Source organism: Lissotriton helveticus, chromosome 3_1 (genome assembly GCF_964261635.1).
Source record: "Lissotriton helveticus chromosome 3_1, aLisHel1.1, whole genome shotgun sequence".
In the NCBI taxonomy this organism is placed as follows: Eukaryota; Metazoa; Chordata; class Amphibia; order Caudata; family Salamandridae; genus Lissotriton; species Lissotriton helveticus.
Window position 1 is genome coordinate 1,136,845,130 of NC_136061.1, and position 23,019 is coordinate 1,136,868,148.

Here is a 23,019-nt window from a genome sequence, read left to right on the forward strand (position 1 = left end):
CGGCAGATAGCTCAGGGGACGAGCTCTGCCCCGAAGGTTTCGAGGATACCGACCGGGTCACGGGATCGCCTGTAGGCCTTACCCACGACCCCATGCCGCAAGCCACAGCCCCGCCTTCTGGCCCGGCCACGGACTTACTTGCTGAGCAGACTGTATCGAAACCGAAACCGAAAGCATCGGGATCGACTCCATCTAAAATGGCCGACCCGAAAACGAAACCGAAACTTAAGGACTCGAGCGTCCCTAAGATGGCTGCCGTGCCAGCGAAAAAGACTGTACCCGCTAATCCATCGACTCCGTCGACCTCCGGTCCGCAGAAGTCGAAGAAGTCCGCCGATTCCGCTGCTGCTCATTCGAAATCGACGCCTGAGGAGGGGTCCTCTCAAAAAGATGGTCGGCACGGATCAGCATCGGCGCCGCCGTCCAAGCCCGCAAAGGCCGGCTCCACGGAGTCTACGCAGGCGCACGGATCGAAGACTGGCACGTTGGGGACAGCGGGTTCCGCGTCGAAAGCCCACAAGGCCCACAAAGACGTCGGATCCGAAGGAAAGGTCAAAACATCCTCGTCGGCTCCAAAACCAACTGAGAGTGAGGCGTCCCTCGTCGCCGCATCACTACAGCGAATTAGGGAGAAGGCCTCTGCTCCGTCGGCTCCGATTTCGTCGCCGAAGGCACAAACAGACAATCCAGCGAAGCCTTCTGGTAAACTTCTCTTTGTTTTGCCGCCAAAGGAGGCGCCGAAAGCCTTTTCCACCAAATCGGCACCGAAGAAGACGGTTTCTTCAACGGCTGGCCCACTTCCACGTCGGGTTCTCGAATCAGAGGATGATTCAGAGCAGTTTATCGACGCAGACACCGGCAAATTGACCCTCTATAAGAGGAAAATAACTTCAGAGTCAGTGGACTCATATGTCATCCCACTGAAGAAGAAAAGGGTGCCCCTTGATGCTTCAGGCCTCACAGAACCAATCCTGCCTCCTCCGAGACGGAGCCCTACTCCCTCACCAGAACACTCTGCAGGTGAGGGGTATGATGAGGATGAACAATACAATTTCCCTGTCAATGAACCAGATGCACAACCGGATTCATATGATGACACTGGTGACCAGGGCACCCAAAATGTGGGGCAAGACCCGCAGCTTTTTAATGCACGTGCATCCCCCACTGAGGATTCAGCAGGTTTTCATGCGCTACTTGAGAGGGCAGCGGCCAATCATGATGTGGACATGCATGCTGACCCGATAGAAGAAGACTTCCTTTTCGACACATTCTCAGTCTCTGAAAGGACAGTAAAAACGCTGCCTATGCTTAAGGGAGTCCTCAAGCATGCGGGGGATATCTTTAAGGAGCCTACCAGGGCACGAGTGGTCAATCCACGCATTGAGAAGAAGTACAGACCTGCACCTGCAGACCCCGCATATATTCGGGGACAGTTGCCACTGGACTCTCTTGTGGTCGCCAATGCCAGGAAACGTGCTAACTCCCAGACAACGGGTGAAGCTCCTCCCCCGGATAAGGAGTCCAAAGTGCTAGAGGCAGGGGGCAAAAGAGTAGCTGCGCAGGCCGCAAACTTTTGGCGCATTGCCAATACACAGGCACTCTTAGCACGTTACGATAGGGCGCATTACGACACCCTAGAACAGGTTATACAACACCTGCCTCCAAAGTTCCAAGAAGGCACCAAACTGCTTATTGAGGAAGGGAAGCTAATCTCAAACGCAGCCATCAAGTGTGCACTTGACGCCGCAGACACAGCTGCTAGAGCTATCAACACTAGCGTTATGCTGAGACGACAGGCGTGGCTCCGCATCTCGGGGTTTAAACCAGATATACAGACAACCATTCTTAATCAGCCAGTCAATCCTGATAGTCTGTTTGGTCCAGATGTTGACACCACCCTAGAAAAAATAAAAAAAGACACAGAAACTGCTAAGTCCATGGGGGCCCTCCAGTCGCAACAGTTTCGTGGCAACAATTTTCGTCGCTCAGGTGCACGTGGAGTCACCAGAGGACAAATGGGTCAACAGTCTCAGTTCTCAAAAGGTGGAGCTCAATCCTCGTTCACAAGACAGAACAAGGGAGGTTACAGAAATAACAGCAACAGAGGTCGCGGCAGAGGAAACAACAGCTCCCGCTCCTCTACCCCAAGCAAACAGTGACTCTCCGTCACTGCCCCCCGACCACTTAACACCTGTCGGGGGGAGACTGCAGCAGTTCCTGCCCGTCTGGAGAAACATCACCACAGACAGGTGGGTGCGACAACTAGTCCAGTATGGTTATTGCCTAGAGTTGAAATCCACTCCACCCAACATCCCGCCAAGGCAAAGGCCTATGTCCGCAGAGCACTTGCTCTTATTGCAGCAGGAAGTGGTGGTGATGCTGCAAAAAGGAGCAATCGAGCTCGTGCCGGTGGGAGAGGAAGGCACAGGGGTGTACTCCCTGTACTTCCTTATTCCAAAGAAGGACGGATCTCTCAGACCCATTCTAGATCTACGCCCCCTCAACCTGTACATACTGTCAGAACATTTCCACATGCTCACACTGCAGCAGATTCTTCCCTTGCTAAACCAAGGGGACTTCTTAGCAACCTTAGATCTCAAGGATGCTTATTTCCACATTCCACTACACCCGTCCCACAGGAAATACCTCAGGTTCACTATTCAAGGCAAGCATTACCAGTTCAAGGTCTTACCCTTTGGAGTCACCACAGCCCCAAGGGTGTTTACCAAGTGTCTGGCGACAGTAGCAGCGCACCTCAGGAGGCAGAACATCCATGTCTACCCCTACCTCGACGACTGGCTCGTGCAAGCCAAGTCGGAACGACAGTGCGCCGCGGACATGTCAACTACAATTCACCTTCTTCACAATCTGGGTTTCTCGCTGAACTACCCAAAGTCGCATCTACAACCAGCACATGTCCGGCAGTTCCTAGGTGCGACAATCAACACCCTGACGGCCATGGCTCAGCCAAACCAGGTCAGGATAGACAGCATGCAGTCTCTGATCCAAAAGTTCAGACCACAACACTCGCTTCCGGCGAGAGTATTCATGCAGTTGATAGGCATGATGGCCTCCTGCATCTTCATAGTCCCTCACGCACGGTTACATATGCGCCCGCTCCAGGAGTGCTTAGCGAATCAGTGGACACAGGCTCAGGGGCAATTGACAGACCTAGTGTTGGTTACCAGTCGGGCATACGACTCTCTGCATTGGTGGACTCCACACAACCTTTGCAAGGGCCGACTGTTCCAAGAGCCTGTGCCGCAGATTATCCTGACAACGGACGCATCTCTCCAGGGATGGGGAGCTCATCTGCTCACTTACACAGTGCAGGGACTATGGACGACGCGGCAGCAAAAGATGCACATCAACTATCTAGAACTGATGGCAATCTTCATGGCGATCAAGTCCTTCATTGTACATCTGTGCAACAAGGTAGTGTTAGTCCGGACGGACAACATGACTGCGATGTACTACATTCAAAAGCAGGGAGGCACCCACTCGCCACAGCTGTCTCATCTGGCTCAGAGCATGTGGAAGTGGGCCATTCAGAGGAACATTTTCCTCATGGCAGAACACCTCCCAGGGAAGGACAACCAGATGGCGGATCTGCTCAGCAGGTACAGCCATCAAATGCACGAGTGGGAGATACACCCATCTGTCCTCCACCCGTACTTCCAGCAGTGGGGTCATCCGGAGATAGACCTGTTTGCCACAAAAGAAAACGCAAAATGCCAACACTTTGCCGCCAGGTTCCCTCACCCACAGTCGCAGGGGAATGCGATATGGATGAACTGGTCAGGCAAATTTGCGTACGCTTTTCCGCCAGCCCCTCTGATACCGCTGGTCGCAAGAAAGCTAAGGCAACACGCGATGACTCTCATCCTAGTTGCTCCAACGTGGGCGCGCCAGGCTTGGTACACCACGTTCCTCGAACTCTCAGTGGTGCCGCATCAAAGACTGCGCCTCACGCCCAGTCTTTTGACGCAGAACCATGGAGAAATTCAGCATCCAGATCCGCAACAGCTCAACCTGGCGATCTGGCTCCTGAAGTCCTAGAGTTTGGATACCTTAACCTACCTCCAGAATGCATGAACATCATCAAGGAGGCAAGGAAGCCAACTACCAGAGCATGCTATGCTGCGAAATGGAAGCGTTTTGTCATTTACTGTACAGCCAATGACATCAACCCGCTAGATGCATCTATCCCCAACATCATTTGCTATCTGTTGCATCTTTACAAGTGCAATCTAGCGTACACTTCCATTCGGATACATCTATCCGCCATAGCGGCTTATCTTCAAAACAGGCAGCATCTCTCTGTCTTCAGAGTGCCCGCCATTAAAGCCTTCCTTGAAGGTCTGAAACGAGTCATTCCCCCAAGAACACCGCCAGCTCCGGTGTGGAACCTCAATGTCGTTCTCACCAGACTGATGGGACCGCCATTTGAGCCACTGCACTCGTGTGAACTCCAGTTCCTTACGTGGAAAGTGGCTTTCCTGGTAGCTATTACGTCTCTGAGGCGTGTCAGTGAGCTGCAAGCGCTCACAATCCAAGAGCCATTCATTCAAATTCATCCAAATAGGGTAGTGCTACGCACTAACCCCAAATTCCTTCCGAAGGTGGTGTCACAGTTTCATCTAAACCAAACTATTGACTTGCCAGCATTCTTTCAAAACCCGCAAACGGTGGCAGAAAGAATGCTCCATACCTTAGATGTACGGAGGGCGTTGATGTACTACATAGACAGAACACAACCCTTTAGAAAGACAAAACAACTTTTTGTTGCCTTCGCACCACAACACAAAGGCAACCCTATTTCCAAAGCAGGGATAGCCAGATGGATTGTTAAGTGCATCCAGATATGTTATCAAAAGGCCAAGCGCACTTTAACAATACCCCCAAGGGCGCACTCCACACGCAAACTGGGGGCATCCATGGCTTTCCTAGGGAACATTCCTTTAGAGGATATTTGCAGAGCAGCCACGTGGGTTACACCACACACCTTTACAAAACACTACTGTGTTGATGTGCATTCCAAGCAGCAGGCTGCTGTAGGACAGGCTGTTCTCAAAACACTTTTTCAGGTTTCTGCAGCTGGCACGGGCAACCGCCGCTGATGGAGGGACTGCTATGTATTCTATGCTAAGATATGAATTTAGCAGCCCACATGCCTCGAACTGAATATGCTACTTACCAGTATGCATCTGTTCTTGGCATGTAGGGCTGCTAACATTCATATCGCCCGCCCTCCTCCCCGGTGCCTGTCGCAGCTGCAGATATACTATTGTATTTATTCATTAGCATGGACATCCTTTACACTTTTCACTCCATCTCCTGCCACAATGGCGAAAAACAATCTGGGGATGGAGCCGATGCCCATGCGCACTGTAGTCCAGGGGAGGAGCCACCTATCTCAGGATACTTCGAAGACTCTTCCAGGATAACAATGTGCGATCATCCGGACCCAACACTAGGCCGCGATCTAATGCTAAGATATGAATGTTAGCAGCCCTACATGCCAAGAACAGATGCATACTGGTAAGTAGCATATTCAACTATCCACACTAGTGGCTGGCCAGGAAGTGCAGCAGTGGCTGAGGCCGGTGCAGCGGCCAGGGTAAGACCCTCCGGTCTATCGCCAGTGTAATCTGCCGGCTCCGGTGAAGTATTTTATTTATTTATTTATTTTTTTTTTTTTTGCAGTTTTATATAGCGCGAACTAGACCCGAATTGAATTAGGTATCAGAGCGCTTTACATAGCACCAGTTACGTTACATGAGGACACGCATTCATTTTAGGCACGGGGAAATTAAGTGATTTGCCCAGAATCACAGGAGGTTTTTTGGCGTCGTTACCGAGACTCGAACCCAGATCCCCAGGTCCGAGGTCGAGCGCCCTAGCCGTTAGGCCAACCCCTCTCCCCATTAAAGTTGATAGTCAGGCGCAAAGGGGGTGACCAACGAGCCACCTCAGCAAACGGCAGTGTGCCAGGCAGGCATAAGTTGTGACTTTAGCAGGGAGATCAGCCGGGGAGATCAGCCGGGGAGATTCTCCTCTATGTGTCTGCTTGTGGTTGTCAGTGCGGCGCCATTTTGAGGGTGCATCTATCAGCGCTGTGGTGAGGATCGTTGGAGGGCGAGGGCATATGACCACTGAGGCAATGGAACTGGTGGCATGAAGTGGTTATACAGTCCAGCAAGGTAAGGGGTATGGCAGAAGGCAGGATTATAGAGATCGATGACCAGCGTCTGCTGAAGATGTCACGATCGACGCCATTTTGAGGTCAGGCAGATTGTGATAACAGGCAGGTCATTGGGGGGAAAGACGCTTTGGGCAAGGGCACCCACCTCGCAAAGCAGTCGCTGCATTCAAGAAACGCCGCAGCACCATATTGGGAAGACCCGACGCCGGGATGCAGGCGAGTTCAGGCGCACCAGGGGAATGATCGGGTACACGCCGCCATCTTAGGGCTCCATGCGTCTTCTCGGAGCTTCAGAAAAAGTTCAGGTAAGGCCCGAAAGGATGTGTCCATGGGCTCTAGGCATTGCCCCAAACATTGTAGGCAGCAAAATGAAACGGGTCACTGCATTTGCGGTCCTGGGCAAGCCTTTGTGAAGCCTGTGGTGGGGTTTCACGCTCCTTTGTTCTCGGAGCAGCACGATCAGGCAGCCATCTCTGCTGCTGTCCAAGTCACTTTCTACCCAGACTTCACTGCAACAGAGCAAGAAGAGAATATCAATCTATAAAACAACAACTGCAGAAAGAAGACACACCATGCTATGCTGTACCCTTCCAGATTGCGCATTGACTATGGGGGCAAGCAAACAATATACACAACCCCAAAAGCTGCAGAGAACTTTTTGAAATACATTACACAGAAAAAATAAAGCCTGCGCCAACATGGCGGTGAAGACCAGTAATTCAGCCCGGAGTACATGTGTACGCCAGATGAGAGAGGCCATCAGGGAAAGCAGAAACGGAAGGAGAACTGGAACCTAACTACGATCCATGGACGACAGGAGTGCTGATAAACTGGTTCGCCCAGCCACCTCTGGTCTGGAGGGAGACCGAGGTCCGGGGGCCCCCTCACCTCATGCGGGTGAACCCCATTAGAACTCTTAAGTATACTAATACTATCAGACAGTTAGACGTTAGATAGTAGGTTTTTGGGTAACTGTGTCGTAAGCATGTTTAGGATGCTGAAGTGGGAGAGAGTGGGCGGTGAAGGGAGAAATGTTTGTTGTTGCAACTATTACAGATCATCAATGGTTCAATGGTACAAGGTCAGAACAGATATGTAGTTAACCGACATGTAGATGCACTAGACTCTGACATTTAGAGGACCGCAGATAGAGAATCTGGCAAATGTAAGAACCCGTTCTTGACATTGAATGTACGAGGTCTAAACAATCCCAAGGAAGTAAGACAAGTAATGGCTTACCTCACCAGGCACAATATTCAAATAGCGCTTCTTCAAGTAACGCACCTAAAAAAACCACGGAGGCGAGGGTAGGTGCCCAATGGGCCGGTACCCACCTGGCGTCCTCATACTTTGCATATGCAAGGGATGTGCTGATGCTAATAAGAAAAGGCACACCGTTTGTGGTTACACGCACCGTCATAGATGATGTGGGGGTGTGCCATACTCCAAGGCCGTATGGACGGCATGCTCTTCACAATAGTAAATGTATATGGGCCAAACACAGACGATCCAGATTTTTATGCAGCTATACTGAATGCTCTCCCCTGCCCCCCGAACCCCCCCCCCCCCCCCCCAACTCCAAATTCTGAAATAAAATGGGGGGGTAGATATGAATACACACCAGGACTCAAGCAAAGATAAATCGGTCCCGCAAGGGGGGGCCATAACACCAGAGCGGCCCAAACCATAAGAGAAGGGATGGATGAGATGGGACTAGTGGATGTCTGAAGGCCAATATAAGGGGAATATGTAAGTACAAGTGCAGGAATATTAAAGGATATCTGTAGGTAGCTGCAGCGCACAGAGGAGGCCTTACAGCAGCTCGAGCAGGAATACGAGGTTGCATCACACCCTAATACCTTAGCAAACATAAGGGAGTAATTAACATTATATAATGATCTGGCATCAAGGGAAGTGCAAAACTTGGCTAAGAGACATAAGGCTAGGGCGTATGGAGAAGGGTGGGAGACCAGGACATAAATCTAGTCATTAGAATAACGACAGATAAGAGTCTTCATCACATTATAAAAATCACGGTTGATGATGTGGAAGAACATTGTGATTCTATGGGAATACTAGAACAATTTAGGCGCTTCTACGAAGTCTCTATGCCTCTCGTGTGCTGGTAAATCTGGAAGGACTAGACGAATATTTATCAGACATAGCTCTCCCCTGGCTGTCAAACAGACAGAGGGAATATTTAAGCCAGCCCATTGATGAAGCCAAGGTGTGTGACGTTCTCTCCAGTCAGTTCTTCAAAGAATGCATGGATCTACTAATCCCACACATAATAGAAATTTATAGGGAAGCATTTGAGAAGAGGATTCTACCATCCATGCTACGAAAAGCCTTAATATTAGCTCTGCTTAGGCCTGATAAACCCTCGATGAGCTGTGAGTCCTATAGGCCCTTATCCGTAATCAACATGGACGCTAAAATGCACGCATATTAGCCATACTTCCAGTTTAGTCGGGTTTTACACCACCTAGATCTACCACACATAACCTGCGTACCATATTTGCATTATACCACCAGCTTAACCCAGAAGTTAAAGCCACAGAGTGTTTTGAGGAATCTGCCATCTCGGAACACAACTGACTACTTACACTACATACAGAAGTTAACACTATTCGCATTCATATACCAAGGGCTCAGAATTGCTATGAAGGAACTATTTCCCACGTTTCCAGAAGAGCCACCAACATTAGACACGTTACAAGTGCTTCTAGCAACCCCCACAAGATGTAAACTAGTTACCAAATTATACAAGAATGCACTAGAAGAACCAAAAAGTACCCCGAACCATGCTCTAGAATGCTGGAATGAAAGACTGCAACATCAACTCATGCAGGAAGAATGGCAGTACTGTTGTGGTCAAACAGAGGCACTAACATCTAACTGCAATCGGCGTATCATCCACTTTAAATACATACAACAAGTGTACTATACATCTATTAGACTACACAGATATGGACTTGATATGTGCCAAAGATGCGTTAGGGAAGGGGTGGATTTCATGCACTTGGCATGGGACTGTATACAAATAAGAAATGTATGGGAATCTGTAGTGCAAAGTATAAAGAAAATGATCGCAGACACAATACAATATAGCCCACAGGTCTGTTTGTTGGGCCTGACTCCAACATTGAGGGGAAGTATACGCAAGTTTACAGCAATGGCATTGCAGTTGGCCAAAAGACAATTGGCAATGCACTTGGGGAAAAAGTCATCCCCTAAACTGGAACAATGGATCAAGGACATGGTATACTGGAAAGAAAACCTGGCGCTTTATGCGGAGGAACTTCTTGAAACATTCAGGCCAAAAGACATTTGGGGGCAGTTAATAGAGTGTTTAAGGGACAGCACCACCTCAGAGCCAGCAGTCGCTATCTAGGTAGAACAGGGAAAATAACATGATGTAGCAGTGACCACGCAGAACGGGAGGTATGGAGCCTATTAGGCCAAAGACTGGTGCAAATTGATTCAGCTGTGAAGTACACTGTTGTTGTACATTGTTAAAATAACTCAATAAAAATGTAATAAAGATAAATAAATCCCACCTCGCACTTGCAGGTTTTCACAGGATCCCCTAACACTGCTAAAACAAGAGGCCAAAGCCATTCTCGTCAAAGGGGCTATAGAACCAGTCCCCTTTCAACAGAAAAGCATAGTAGTATATTTCCTGTACTTCTTAATTCTACACAGGACAGTCCCTAAGACCAGTCTTAGACTTCAGACCTCTCAACTCTTACATCCTATCAGAACATTTTCACATGATCACTCTTCAGGATGTCATTCCACTTCTACAAAAGGGTGACACTGTGGCCACTCTGGACCTAAAGGATGCTTACTTCCACCCATTCATCCTGCTCACTGCAAATACTTCAGGTTTGTCATAGCAGGAAAACACTACCAATTCAAAGTTCTCCCGTTCAGGGTCACTACCACAACAAGCATCTTATCAAAGTGCTTAGCAGTAGTTGCAGCACAACTGCGAAGACAAAATATTCATATATTCCCATACTTGGACGATTGGCTTATCAAAGCCAGCAGTCATCACCAGTGACAGCACCACTTGCAGTTGACAGTAGATCTAGTCCAGAAGTTAGGGTTCAACATCAGTGTTCCCAAATCTCACCTTCAACCTCTTCAACTTCAACCCATACTTAGAGCAATCCTCAACCCACAGTTGGGGATAGCTTACCCCAATCCTGCTCAAATTCAAACGTTCAGACACTTTTACCCCAATTCCACTTAAAAAACACTCGCAGTTCGGACTGTCACGCGTCTACTGGGTATTCTGGCATCTTGTATTGCCATAGTTCCTAACACAAGACTAGACATACTCCCACTACAGCAATGTCTTTCTTGTCAGTGGTCTCAGTCACAGGGTCCCCTCTACGATCTAGTGTTGATAGACCGCCAAACTCCCCGTTCTCTGCAGTGGTGGAACCTCAACAGTGTGTTTCTTGGACCCTGTGCCTCAAATTATTATGACCGATTCTTCAGAGATGGGTTGTGGTGCACAACTACCACAGCTGACAAGACAAGGTCTGTGGGATGCCAAACATCAGTCTATTCACATCAACTGCTTGTAACTTCAGGCAGTATATCTGGCACTTGAAAGTATTCGTACCTCATCTATCTCACAAGGTTGTCCTAGTCCTGGCGGACAATATGACAGCCATATACTATTTACAAAAACTTGGGGGGACGGTCTTCTCAGTTGTTACACCTATCTCAGACATTATAGAACTGGGGTTTTTTCACCATCACATTCACTTGTTGGCAGAACATCTGCTTGGGACGGACAACAATCTTGTCAACCTGCTAAGCAGGACACACCAACAAACTCACGAATGGGAACTGAGCCCACAAGTCCTCCTTCCCTACTTTCAAAAGTGGGGGTTTCCTCACATAGACTTGTTTGCCACAGCAGAATATGCAAAATGCCCAGGCTACGCATCCAGGTTCCCACACCCACTATCCAAGAGTAACGCGCTATGGAAGAGTTGGTCAGGGATATTTGCCTACACTTTTCCTCCTCCCCATCTCATTCCATTTATGATTCGGAAACTCGTGTAAACATCTCTCACCATGATCCTTGTAGCTCCTACCTGGGCACATCAACCATGGTTCACAACACTACTACATCTTGCAGTAGTCCCACATGAGAAGCTCCACAAAAGACAGGACCTTCTCACTCAGACTCAAGGACAAATAACACACCCGGACCCCAAAATGCTCAACCTAGAGATTTGGCTCCTGAGGTCTTAGAGTTTGGTTATTTAAACTTAAGATCAGAATGCATGGATATTCTTTAACAAGCATGCAGACCCACAACTAGAGCCTGTTATTCTTCAAAATGGAAACGTTATGTTTGTTTGCTACTGCCAACCTAGATAAATTCATGCTATCGAAGCCACTATGCAAGACATTATTTGTCACTTGGTTCATTTGCAAAAGTCCAATTTAGCATACACTTGAATTAGGTTGCACCTTGCTGCAATTGCTGCCTATCTCCAAAATAGACAGTATCTTTTACTCTTCAAAATTATACTCATTAAAGCATTCTTGGAAGAACTCCTAAAACAAATCATTCCACCTTGTGTACCTCCATCACCCTCTTGGAACCTAAACACTGTGCTTACTAGGCTCATGGGCCCTCCTTTTGAGCCTCTGCATTTGTGCCCCCTTCAATTTCTGTCATTGAAGGTGGCATTTTGGTGCCAGTACCTCACTTGAAAGTGTTAGTGAGCTCCAGGCATTAACCTGAGAAGGACTTTCTTTCAAATACATAAAGACAGACCGGTTCTTCAGACTAATCTTAAATTCCTACCTAAATTAGTCTCTCAGTTTCATCTCAATCAATCCATTGAGCTACTTGTCTTTTTCCGCTGACCCTGATTTTGTAGCAAAAAGAGCTCTTCATACCGTAGACGTAAAAAGAGCGCTCATGTTCTGTTAGGATAGAACTAAAACCTTCAGAAAAACTACGCAACTCTTTGTAGACTTTTCTCCACTACATAAAGGCAACTCTATATCCAAGGCATATACAGATGGATAGTAAAATGCATTCAGACTTGCTATATTAAAACCCAAAGACCTTTACCAGTACCTCCCAGAGCACACACTATTTGAAAAAAGGGAGCAACTATGGCTTTTTTAGGAAATATCCCCATGGCTGACATTTGTAAAGTAGCTGAATGGTCTTCCCCCATACATTTACTAAACACTGCTGAGGAGATGGGTTAGTATGCCACCAAGCTAATGTAGGCCAGGCAGTGCTCTGTACCCTTTTTCAAACGAATGCAACTCCCACATGTAGGAAGCTGGCTCTGTGTATACTATCTGTTGGACTGGGCCCTTTTTGCAGGGTCATCCCTGAACTTTTTGCCTTCCTCCTGTATTTTGTCTGACTTGTTTTTGTTAGTTTTATGACTCTGGGCACTTTACCACTGCTGATCAGTGCTAAAGTGCATATTCTCTCCCTACAGTAAATTGATGTATGGATTAGTGACTCCATGATTGGCTGGTTTGGTTTACTTGTCAGACCCTAGTACAGTGTACTGAATGTGCCCAGGGCTTGCAAATCAAATGCTGCTGGTGGGCTTGCAGCACTGGTTGTGCCACCCACAGAAGCAGCCGGTAAAAGTGTGTCTCAAGTCTGCCATTGCAGAGCCTGTGTGCAGTCTGGTGCTGCCATGCTGACTGTGCAAGTGCACCCACTTGCCAGTCCCTAAACCTTCCCTCCATATTAATCACCACTATGGTAGGCCCAAGGGCAGGGTGCATTGTAGGTACAAGGTAGGACATGCCCTGATATGTGTGGCATGTCCTAATAGTGAATTACAGCCATTGTTGTTTTTCACTATTGCAAGGCTACCTGTTCCCCATAGACCAGAATGGGCCGTTTGATTATTACATCTTATAATCCTATCTGACTCAGGGAACTAGGTAGAAATTAGAGTTTAGTATGCCTGAACTCAGAACGATAAAATGTATCTTTTAGTGAAGTTTGTTTTAACATTCTGTGTTTGGAAATGCCACTTTTAGAAAGTAGGTATTTTCTTGTCTAACCATCCAAGCCTGCCTCTGCTAGGTTGTGTATTCCTTGTCTGGAGTTTGAGTGACAAGGCCTAGTTCTTCAGAGAACAAAGGGATAATGAGTATAAAAGAGGGGACCCAAAACCGAGAACTTTAGATCACTTTTGGGACACAAGAAGAAACCTTTGCTGAGGAGAGGAACCAGAGGAACTGAGGAAGAGACTATCCCTAAGCTGAGTGCTGTCTGGGGGATTCACCTGCAGTGGTTGCCGGACTGCCAAAGAAAGGAGAAAAGACTTTGTGCTACTTTTATTCAACTTGTGAAGGATCTCCAAGGGCTTGAGGTAGAACTTGCCTCCTGCTGTTGTCTCAGGGACAACAGACTTCACCCACCAGCTCCCCATGAGTTCTTTGGAAGTGCCTGCAGTTGTGTTGGGCTTACTGAGGGACTGCATGTCTCAAGGAGCTGGAATCTTGACTCGCGAAAAGCGTGTCGCCGCCGCAGCCACTGTTGTCTCATCACTGAAGAAGGGTGTCGCTTCGCAGAAGCACCTCGCATCGCCGGAGAAGTATGTCGCCGTCGCATCATCAGGAAGCGTGTCGCCGCCGCTGACGTTGCATCACTGAAGAAGGGTGTCGCGCTGCAGTTGTCCATTGCATCGCTTAGGCGCCTCGCATCACCGGAGAAGAGTGTCGCCGTCGCATCAGACGCCGTCGCATAGTCAGAGAAGTGTGTTGCAGGGCCTGTCGCGGCACAGAACAATCGTTGAGTCGCTGCACGCATCGTGCTGCATCAAGGAGAAGACGCCATTTTTGTTTCATTGCACAGCATCACCTCCCTGCGCCAAGAAGAACCAACGCATCCCCTACGTATCAGTAGGGACCCGACACATCACCGTTCTTGCGTGTAAGGAACAGACGCATCACCTTCTCTGCAACACTTCCGTTGTATAGCGTTACGCATCCTAAGGTACATTGAACTCAAAGTGTCGCATTTACCATCTAAAGAGAACTAAACTTATTCTACCATTTTTAGAGTTCAGTATTGTGGATTTTTGGCGTCTGTGGTCTTGTTAAGTCTATATAAAAATACTTCTTTTTTTATACTACAACTTGTGTGGTGTCCATCTGTAGTGTTGTCACTGGGTTACTGTATGTGTTAACAAATGCTTTACACACTGCCTCTGAGATCAGCCTGCCTGCTCGTGCCAAGCTACCGAGGGGGTGAGCAGGGGTTATTTTTGGACTGTACCCCTTACCCTGACTAGACACAAGGTCCCCTATTTGGTTAAAGGTACCTACCTCTGCCAACTAGAGACCCCCAAATCTAGCACTATACCAAAATGAGGTATAGTGTGCACAGAGTCCAGTGGAACCTCAAAGGCAGGCAGAGGTAAAAGTAAATAGCACCTTACTCTCGGTTTGTGGTAGTGGTAGTGTTAAGCATTTGTTGTGTACACCCAATCAGCAAGTTATGTCACACATCAAAGACTGAACTCAGACCAATTTGATTTGTATACAAATATTATTTAGTTGTATTTATTTCCTAGAACCAAGCAAGCCTGGCACAGGTAAGTGTATATGATAATGTTCAAGGCAGGTTGAACAATGCAAGCAAGCCAAATGAAAATGACTTTGTAACAGGTTTGTAAATGCTTTCAATACAGTGGAAATTACTGTTAGATTACTTTGGATTACTTTACAGATTACTTTCTGGATAATTTTTTCTACTCCCTGCGATATACCTAGATATCACACTGGGACATTTCCTAGAGAAAAGGTAAGTAAGCAATGTCTTAGTTATTCGCAGTTTTTCAAAGTTCCATACAGTACCAACTCCACACATTTACAAGGAAAAACTGTCAATGTATTCCTATGGAGAGAAATGAAGTTATCGGTTAACAGGTAAGTACTTTGTTGTGGGAGTTGGTATTCTGGGGTTAGAACCAGGGTACCCCCAGGGTCAAGGATGCACTCTTCAATCACCCTCAGCGGTACTAAGGCAGCCGGGTGCAGAGTGCTGAGAGCCCAATGTTATCCAATGGGATATATGGGGCCTCAGGTTGGTGGCTGCTCATGAGCACGACACAAGGTTGTGGGAGCAATGCTCCTGGAGTTAGGCTCAGGGCAAAGAGGGATCCGAGTTGGCACACAAGGTGCACTCTCAGCAGCGCAGAGGCGGCTGGGTGCAGGGTGCTGTTTTGGCGTTAGGTGCCCTGTTGTTTTAAATAGGGATTCTTGGTTTTGTTTTTTAGCTGCAGGCTCAGTCCAGGAGGGGTCAACCCATGGTAGGCTCGGACTCTGGAGCGCTGGGGGACCTCGCTGGGACCAGTGGGCTATTCAAACTTGGGCCGCAGGCGATGGGTGCAATGGTGGTTCCAGGCATCGGGTTTCTTGGTTCTCAGCTGGCTCAGGGTCTGTCTTGGGAGTTTTCTTTTGAACAAAGGTGCTGTTAACAGGAGATCTGATCTTTGTTGAAGACCATCAGTCTTCCCAGGGGTCTTGGAGGCCATTGGCTGCAGGACAGGCCGACTTTTGGCGCAGGATTCTCGGGAGATTGCAAACCGGCCAGTAGGGCTAGGGTAAAGAACCTTCTTCTCTGCAGTCTCCTCTGCTGGGCGTCTTCTTTCATCCGTCTTCTTCTTTGGTTGCAGTAATCTGTCTTTTTGGTTCAGGGCTGCCCCCAAAATACTGTTTTTAGGGGGCGTTTTAAGGGTCTTGAAGTCAGTAGCCAATAGTGTGCTCACCCCACGTGGGGGAGTGGGCACAATCCCTAATTCTGATTGGGGAGTGCCTGCAATCTGCAAGATGGCGGGCACTGAAGAGTGGGATTTATCTCACCTCCCCCACCTGAGGGGTGGGGTTGGCAGAGGTGGGCACACTTTCTGGGCTGGCTAATTTTTTACGCCTGTCTTCCCACCAAAAAGGATGGGAGACAGGAAGGGGGCCTGCTCCTGATGGAGAGGCTGGGGATCGCATTACAAAGGCTGCAAGGTCTTTAAAGCTCCCCTGCCACAGATGGCTCTTCCTGGCCTGGGGGAGGTGTGACCACCTCCGCCCAGGAAAGGCTTTGTTTCTGGGCTCATGGAGCAAAGGTTTCCACCCCAGGAGTCCAGAAACAATTCTCTGGTGTGTATCAGTCAGGGAACCAACCAGAGTCTGGTCATTTTTCAGTGGGCATCTCTAAGATGCCCTCTGAGAGCATTTTTCATTAAATCCCAGACTGGCATCCGTGTGGGTTTAATGTGCTGAGAAGTTTGATACCTAACTTCCCAGTTTTCAGTAAAGCCATTATGGTGCTGTGGAGTCCTAATGTCAAACTCCCAGTACCATATACTCTTAATGGCATTACTGCACTTACAATGTCTAAGAATTGACTTAGACACTGAAGGGGGTACAGGGCTCATGCACCTGTACCCTCACCACTGGTATAGTGCACCCAGCTAGAGGGGTAGCTGACCTATGCCAGGGCAGTGGGTTTTAGTCATACCTCACAGGGATGTGTGCCATGTCGACTCTTCACTTTGTTCTGCACCACAACACACAACCTGTGTGTGAAGGTACAAGGCCTCTAAGGGTAACATAACAAGTGCTGCAGCCCTTAGAGACCTTCCCTGGCCACAGTGCCCTTGGTACCCATGGTAACTTTTACAAGGGACTGGCATGTGGCCAAAGAGGTGCCAGTTGGGGCTACAAGGTACAGTTTTGTGAAATAACACAGGCCCTGGGAACCTAATTGGCAGGGACCCACTGCGAATCAAGTCAAAGTGCCTTCAAGTCAATGACCCTTGACCCTTCCAGGTAGGTCGCTCCCCCTCAGCACAGCACCGCCTGTGTGTCCCTGCCCCAGCTGCTGCTGCTGCTGAGGAAGTTCGAGGCCCTCCTCCACCTGCAGGCTACCACCTGCGCCTCATCCCTGGTGGCCAGTGGTAGGCCGTAGGTTTGCTCATCCTCCATTGTATTGCCTGTATTTTCTTTCATTGCTCCCGTTGTAGTGACTGCATTTTCATTGTTGTCTGTGACTGCTGTTGTCTGTCTCCCCCGCTGCCTCTACGTGGTCTGTGCCCGTTCTCTCCCTCTGTTCCCCTCGTGTCTCTCTGCCCGGTTTCCCTTCTGCTCCCCTCGCTGCCCCTGTGTCTCTCTGCCTGGTTTTTCCTTCTGCTCCTCTCGCAGCCCCAGTGTCTCGCTGACCGTTTTTGCCTTCTGTCGCTTAGCTGCCCCTGCATTTCTGTGACCTTTCTGCCTTCTGTGTCACTCGTTTCCCCCCGTTTTCTGTGACCTTTCTGCCCTTTCCTGTGACCTTTGTACCTCTGTGCCACTGTTTCCCCCCGTTTTTTGTGACCTTTCTGCCCTTTCTGCCCTTTCTTGGGACCTTTCTGCCCTCTGTGCCACTCGTTTCCCCCTGTTTTTTCTGACCTTCTGCCCTTTCCTGTGACCTTTGTGCCTCTGTGCCACTTGTTTCCCCCCGTTTTTTGTGACCTTTCTGCCCTTTCTTGGGACCTTTCGGCCCTCTGTGCCACTCGTTTCCCCCCTGTTTTTTGTGACCTTTCTGCCCTTTCTTGGGACCTTTGTGCCTCTGTGACACTCGTTTCCCCCCGTTTTTTGTGACCTTTCTGCCCTTTCTTGGGACCTTTCTGCCCTCTGCGCCATTCGTTTCCCCCGTTTTTTATGACCTTTTCTGCCCTTTCTTGGGACCTTTCAGCCTCTGTGCCACTCATTTCCCCCTGTTCTTTCTGCCCTTTCTTAGGACCTTTGTGCCTCTGGGCCACTCGTTTCCACCTGTTTTTTGTGACATTTCTACCCTTTCTTGGGACCTTTGTGCCTCTGTGCCACTCGTTTCCCCCTGTATATTTGTGATCTTTTGCCCTTTTTGTGACCTTTCTGCCTTCTGTGCCACTTGTTTCCCCCTCAATTGTCGTGCCCTTTTGCCTTCTATTTCCTTCGTCGCCCCTCACCGCTGCATCCCCTGCGGCCCCGCCCCCTGACTACCCATTCGCTGCCCCCACCTCCCAGCTGCTCCTCCCTCCCACTTCCCCATATAGGCTGGCCGCTGCGCAGTGAGGAGAGCGACCCTTGGCCTTTCCAGGTAGGTCGCTCCCCCTCCGCACAGCACCGCCTGTGTGCCCCTGCTGCTGCTGCTGAGGAAGTTCGAGGTCCTCCTCCACCCACAGGCTACAACCTGCGCCTCTTCCCTGGTGGCCAGGGGTAAGCCATAGGTTTGCTCATCCTCCATTGTATTGCCTGTATTTTCTTTCATTGCTCCCGTTGTGGTGACTGCATTTTCATTGTTGTGTCTGTGACTGCTGTTGTCTTCTCCCCCGCTGCCTGTACGTGGTCTGTGCCCGTTCTCTCCCTCTGTTCCCCTCGCTGCCCCCGTGTCTCTCTGCCCGGTTTTTCCTCTGCTCCCCTCGCGGCCCCAGTGTCTTTCTGCCTGTTTTTGCCTTCTGTTGCTTAGATGCCCCAGCATTTCTGTGACCTTTCTGCCTTCTGTGCCACTCGTTTCTTCCGTTTTCTGTGACCTTTTGCCCTTTTGGGACCTTTCTGCCCTCTGTGCCACTCGTTTATCCCTCAATTGTTGTGCCCTTTGCCTGCTGTTTCCTTCATCGCCCCTCACCGCCCCTGCCGCTGCGTCCCCCTGACTGCCCATTATCTGCCCCTGCCTCCCAGATGCTCCTCACTCCCACCTCCCCATACATGCCGGCTGCCACGCGGTCGCGCCGCTGGCGCGCGGCAAGCCAGTCTGTGCCCGTCCGCGCCTGGACCGCGCCCAGCGCTAGCACCCCTGGCCCCCACACCTGCCATGACGACCGCCTCCACTATGATGCCAGCACTCTGCACGCTCTCAACCCCGGAAGGACCCATAACTGCTTTAAGGCCTCCCCTAAACGCACACACGGTCCCTTCACCTGCCGGAACTGCAGCTACATCAGCCACAGAGCCGACGAACCACCCGCCAAGAAAGACCTCAACCACCTCCGATGCATACTACTGAACACCCGCTCTGCACCCAAACACGCCGTCGAGCTCTGGGACCTGCTCAACACAACCGCCCTGGACGTCGCCTTCCTGACAGAGACCTGGTTGAACAACTCCTCCGCACCCGACATCGCCATAGCCATCCCAGACGGCTACAAGATCACCCGCAGAGACCGCACCAACGGAGTCTGAGGAGGAATCGCCATCGTCCACAGGAACAGCATCAGGGTCTCGACTAGCACAGACGACGCCCTCAGCACCGCCGAACACATGCATTTCCAGATCCACACAGACCCCAGCTCCACCCTCAGAGGCACCCTCGTCTACCGACCCCCCGGACCCTGCCCCCAGTTCAACGACTCCATCGCAGACTTCATCAGCACGCACGCCCTGACCTCCTCTGACTACATCCTCCTCGGAGACCTGAACTTATACCTTGAGAAGAACAACAACAACAACTTCACAACTCTGATCGATAACCTCGCCAACCTCGTCACAACACCCACCCACTCCGCCGGCCACACGCTCGACCCAGTCTTCTCCTCAAGCCCGCACGTCTCCGTCAGCCACACCACCGAACTCCTCTGGACCGAACACAGCTGCATACACTTCACCTTCCAGAAACACACCACACACCACGGCACCCAACAGATCCCTCGCCGCCGCTGGAGCAAAATCACCGAAGACCAACTACATGCAAACCGCGCTCTCAGACCACCCACCGAACCCTCCAACACCGACGTCGCTGCCCACAACTTCAGGCGCTGGATCGAGGACTGCGCCAACACCCTCGCCCCGCTGAAGAAACCCCCCACAGAGACAACAGCAAGAGGGCCAGCTGGTTCACAGCAGAACTCCTAGATTCCAACCAAGCCTGCCGGAAACTAGAGAAGAAATGGCACAGTGAACAAACTCCGGACAGCCACGCAGCACACAAGGACGCCGTCCGCAACCACCACCACCACCTCATCAGGGCTGCCAAGAAGATCTCCTTCAAAGACCGCCTCGACAACAACGCACATGACCGCAAGGAGCTCTTCAACATCGTGAAGGAACTCTAACCCCCAGCTCCAACACCGACATCCCGCCGTCGCAAGCCCTGTGCGACGCCCTCGCCACCTTCTTCCACCGCAAGATAGCATACATCCACGACAGCTTCAACACCCAGATAGCCCCAACAGACAGCAACACAACAGATCCTCCGCACACCATCGACCACGTCCCCTTACTAGCCTGGACCAGCGTGAGCGTCGATGACACCATCAAGACCATGAGCACAATCCACTCCGGCTGTCCGTCAGACCCATTCCCACACCACGTCTTCAACAAAGCAAGCAGCTCCATCGCACCCCACCTGCGCAACGTCATCAATCTCTCCCTTGAGACCACGACCTTCCCAGAGAGCTGGAAACACGCTGAGATCAATGCCCTACTCAAAAAACCCAAGGCAGGCCCAAGAGACCTCAAGAACCTCCGACCCATCTCTCTGCTCCCCTTCCCGGCCAAGGTCATCGAGAAAAACGTTAACAGACAGCTAACCCGATACCTCGAAGAGAACAGAATCCTGGACCCTTCCCAGTCAGGGTTCCGCAGCAACCACAGCACCGAGACTGCCCTCATCGCCGCCACCGACGACATCAGGACCCTGCTAGACAATGGGGAGGCTGCAGCACTCATCCTCCTAGACCTCTCCGCCGTCTGAAGTGGTCATCAGGTGGGAAGGAACCTGGTAGCTCATTGGCAACCAGCCACATCCTGCCCTGAGGTTAGTTTCTGAACATGAGATGGGCACCCCAGGCACCTCAAACTCTGATCTCGACTGGACTGGAAGGAGGACTGCGAGGAGGACTGCCCTGTTGCACCGTGGAACTAGCAAAGAAGAGGGACTGTACCTGCTTTGTCCTGCTCAAGTAGAAGTCCACTCCAGAGCCCAGTCAAAGCCAAGAGACTGCAGGGGTCAGTTAGATGGACTCCTGTTAACAGCACAGAGATACAGCAACTGCGAAGCCTGCTGGGGCAAGTTGGTAGCCCACAATCTTCAACCCGTGCCTTGCAGCACCAGGGATCAGTGGGAGATGCACAAAGTTGCACCCATTTTCAGTGAACCCGGCATTGTTATTGAAGTGCATCTTGGATCCTTAGAGGACGAGTTATCGGCCAAGGAAGTATTGGCCTTTGACCGCATAACTGAGTGATCGGTAGTCCATTGGAAAATTGCCTTCTGAAAGCACCAAGGACACTCAGTGAGACGTTGACCCTGTAACCAGGACCATCTCAACGCCTTTATGGATCGAGGAGTAGTCGCAGCAAAAACCCTTTTCGATCGCATCACATCCACAGCATCCTTTGAGCATCTTAAGCAGCCTTCATCCCTTGCATTAGGACCACTTCCATAGAAAAGCCCTACAAAGTGTAAAATTCAGTAGAAAACCAATGCTTGTTGTAGGAAAGTGCCCCTCATTGCATGGTTACCCCCCATTTTTTTCCTGACATCTGATGCAATGTAGCTTGATGTGGACTGGGTCCCTGCCAATTAGGTTCCCAGCACCTGTGTTCCTTCCCAAGACTGTACATTTGTATCCACAATTGGCACATCCCTGGCCACCAGTTAGCCTCTTATAAAAGGTACCATGGGTACCGTGACCAGGGAAGATCTCTAAGGGCTGCAGCACTTATTGTGCCACTCTTAAAGGCACTGCACCTTAACACACACACTTCCACTGCAGGCTTTGTGTTTTGGTGCGGAGAAAAGTGAAGAGTCGCCATGGCACACATTCCTGTGTGCCATGCCTGAATCACACTGCCTGTGGCCTAGGTAAGTCACCCTTTTAGCAGGGCGTACTCATCCTAAGGTGAGGGTACAGTGGCATGAGCCCTGTACCCATACAGTGTCTAAGTTAATTCTTAGACCTTTCAAGTGTAGTAAAGCTATAAAGAGTATATGTCTGGGAGTTGGTCATTACGAACTCCACGCTCCCAAATGGCTTTATTAGAAACTGGGAAGTTTGATATAAAACTTCTCAGCACATTAAACCCACACTGATTCCAGTGTGCGATTTAATGTAAAATGCACTTAGAGAGCATCTTAGAGATGCCCCCCTACCCCCCCCCTGAAAATAGCCCAGCCCTGGTGTGGTTCCTGCCATTTGCCACCACCAGACAGTTTTCTGGATCCCTGGGTAGAGAGCCTCTGCTCTCTGGGTCCAGAAACAAAGCCCATCCTGGGCAGAGGTGTCATACCTCCTCCTCCAGGATGGGCTGGGACTATGAAAGGGGAAGCTTCAAAGGCCTGCCGCCTTTGAAAGCTGTCTCTGCCTTTTGCTACCCCAACAAGTGGCTCCCACCGGTTCTGGTCCCCACTTTGGGTGGAAGAATTGGCGGGAAATCGCCTCCCCCACCTTTGCCAACCCCAACCCTCAGGTGGGGAGGCGAGGTGAAGCACACATCTCAGTCCCCTCCATCTTGAAGATGAGGGGACTTGGCCAATTAAAGCGAGGCTCATGATCCCTTCCACTGGAGGGTGGCATATTAGGGGGTGTACCCACCCCAAGGAAGGGACCCATAGGTCCCAACCTGCACACCTCTTTAACGCCCCTATTTTTAGTTTTTAAGGGCGGCCCTGAACCTTGCCTTCTCAGATTTGAGGAAGAAAGAAGGATCGAAGAGCCTTGCTGACCCAGGAAGGAGAAGAGGACACAAAACTGTGTTGGCCCCAGCCCTACCAGCCTGTCCTGTTTACGACCTGCCTTCAGCAAGAACCCAAGTGAGTCCAGCACCCAGTGACCCCCCCC

General features: G+C 50.1%; 1 protein-coding gene across 3 annotated transcripts in view; it reads left to right on the plus strand.

Annotated features, from left to right (window-relative positions):
* Window positions 1-23,019, plus strand: part of STAM2 (signal transducing adaptor molecule 2) — a 489,661-nt gene that overhangs the window by 454,907 nt on the left and 11,735 nt on the right. The window lies entirely within an intron of this gene.